Source organism: Bison bison, unplaced genomic scaffold (genome assembly GCF_000754665.1).
Source record: "Bison bison bison isolate TAMUID 2011002044 unplaced genomic scaffold, Bison_UMD1.0 scf7180017864518, whole genome shotgun sequence".
NCBI classification, from domain to species: domain Eukaryota; kingdom Metazoa; phylum Chordata; class Mammalia; order Artiodactyla; family Bovidae; genus Bison; species Bison bison.
Genome location: NW_011495071.1, coordinates 19,455,855 through 19,457,970, shown reverse-complemented (window position 1 = coordinate 19,457,970; position 2,116 = coordinate 19,455,855). Strand labels below are relative to the sequence as shown.

General features: G+C 50.9%; 1 protein-coding gene across 5 annotated transcripts in view; it reads left to right on the top strand.

Moving 5' to 3' along the window:
* The first annotated feature begins 1,946 nt into the window (after positions 1-1,946).
* Positions 1,947-2,116, top strand: part of MICAL2 (microtubule associated monooxygenase, calponin and LIM domain containing 2) — a 241,958-nt gene continuing 241,788 nt past the window's right edge. For all 5 annotated transcript variants that reach the window (XM_010830618.1, XM_010830615.1, XM_010830616.1 and 2 more), the window contains exon 1: positions 1,947-2,021. The gene's annotated coding sequence lies outside the window, so the exon portion shown is untranslated. The remainder of the gene's footprint in view (positions 2,022-2,116) is intronic.

Genomic DNA, 2,116 nt, shown 5'->3' with positions numbered 1-2,116 from the left:
CACATGATTGCACTTATCTCACATGCTAGCAAAGGAATGCTCAAAATTCTCCAAGCCAGGCTTCAGCAATACGTGAACCATGAACTTTCAGATGTTTAAGCTGGATTTAGAAAAGGAAGAGGAACCAGAGATCAAATTGCCAACATCCGTTGGATTATCGAAAAAGCAAGAGAGTTCCAGAAAACATCTATTTATGTTTTATTGACTATGCCAAAGCCTTTGACTGTGTGGATCACAACAAAGTGTGGAAAATTTTTCCACACTTTGGAAATGGGAGTACCAGACCACTTGACCTGCCTCCTAAGAAATCTGTATGCAGGTCAAGAAGCAACAGTTAGAACTGGACATAGAAAAACAGACTGGTTCCAAATCAGGAAAGGAGTACATCAAGGCTGTATATTGTCACCCTGCTTATTTAACTTATATGCAGAGTACATCATGCAAAATGCTGGGCTGGATGAAGTATAAGCTGGAATCAAGATTGCTGGGAGAAATATCAATAATCTCAGATATGCAGATAACACTACCCTTATGGCAGAAAGCGAAGAAGAACTAAAGAGTTTCTTGATGAAAATGAAAGAGGAGAGTGAAAAAATTGGCTTAAAACTCAACATTCAGAAAACTAAGATCATGGCATCTGGTCTCATCACTTCATGTCAAATAGATGGGGAAACAATGGAAACAGTGACAAATTTTATTTTGGGGGGCTCCAAAATCACTGTAGATGGTGACTGCAGCCATGAAATTAAAAAATATTTGCTCCATGGAAGAAAAGCTATGACTAACCTAGACAGCATATTAAAAAGCAGAGACATTACTTTGCTGACAAAGGTCTGTCTAATCAAAGCTATGGTTTTTCCAGTAGTCAAGTATGGATGTGAGAGTTGGACTATAAAGAAAGCTGAGTGCCAAAGAATTGATGCTTTTGAACTGTGGTGTTGCAGAAGACTCTTAAGAGTCCCTTGGACTGCAAGGAGAACCAACCAATCCATCCTAAAGGAAATCAGCCCTGAATATTCATTGGAAGGACTGATGTTAAAGCTGAAACTCCAATACTTTGGCCACCTGATGCAAAGAACTGACTCATTGGAAAAAACACTGATGCTGGGAAAGATTGAAGGCAGGAGGAGAAGGGGACAGCAGAGGATGAGATGGTTGGATGGCATCACTGACTCAATGGACATGAGTTTGAGTTAACTCCGGGAGTCAGTGTTGGACAGGGAGGCCTGGTGCAATGCAGTCCATAGGGTCGCAAAGAGTTGGACACTACTGAGCGACTGAACTGAACTGAACAGGTGATATGCACCACCGCCTCTTTCCACCAGTTTTATTCTAAGGCCAGTCCAGGTGAGGGGAAGGGCCTATCCGCTAGCAGGGGTTTGCTGAAGCCCAGAGTGATCAAGAAGCAAAGCAAGAAGGAAGGGCCACGGCCGGTACTAGAACTGGTATGCCGTTCCCCCAAGTCCAAAAGGGGACACCGAGTGTTGCTTTCCAGCTTCTTAGGCCAAGGAGCGTGAAGCCCAGCCCTTGCCTCTCTCTTGACATTTGGATACCCGCACCAGGGTTTTCATCTAGCAGCACCACCACGCCTTGTCCCCATCGGCCCTCTGCTGGTCTCAGAATTGCACTGATCTCGGTGGGAGCGCCGGGCTGCTCCCTACTCTAGGGCCGGGCTACAGCCCACGTGCGCCCGCGGCTGCCGCGGTGACAGCTGGCCCCCCAGGGGCGGGGCGGGTGGAGAGCGGGGGTGGGGGTGGGCTCCGCGCCGCGCCGCCATTGGCTACGGGCCTCCACCTGGGGGCGGGCCGCGCCGCCCGTGGCCCTGTCATTGGTCTCGCCGCAGATGGGGGCGTCTCCCGGTCTTGTCCGCCGCAAGGCGCAGAACCGCAGGCGCTCGCCGGGCTAAGCCTGCGCGGGGACCCTAGCTCGCTCACGTTCGCAGGCGCTCCGGCCCACTGCGCCCGCGGCCCTGGGCGAGAATAGAGGCTGGACTCGAGGTTCGGCGGCCGGCGCCGCTCTCGGTAAGGAGGTGGGGGGAACGGGAGGGAAGGGGAGAGTAGGGTTCCAGGAAGAGCGGGCGGGGACCTTGGTAGCCGAGCCTGGACTCTGCGCCTTA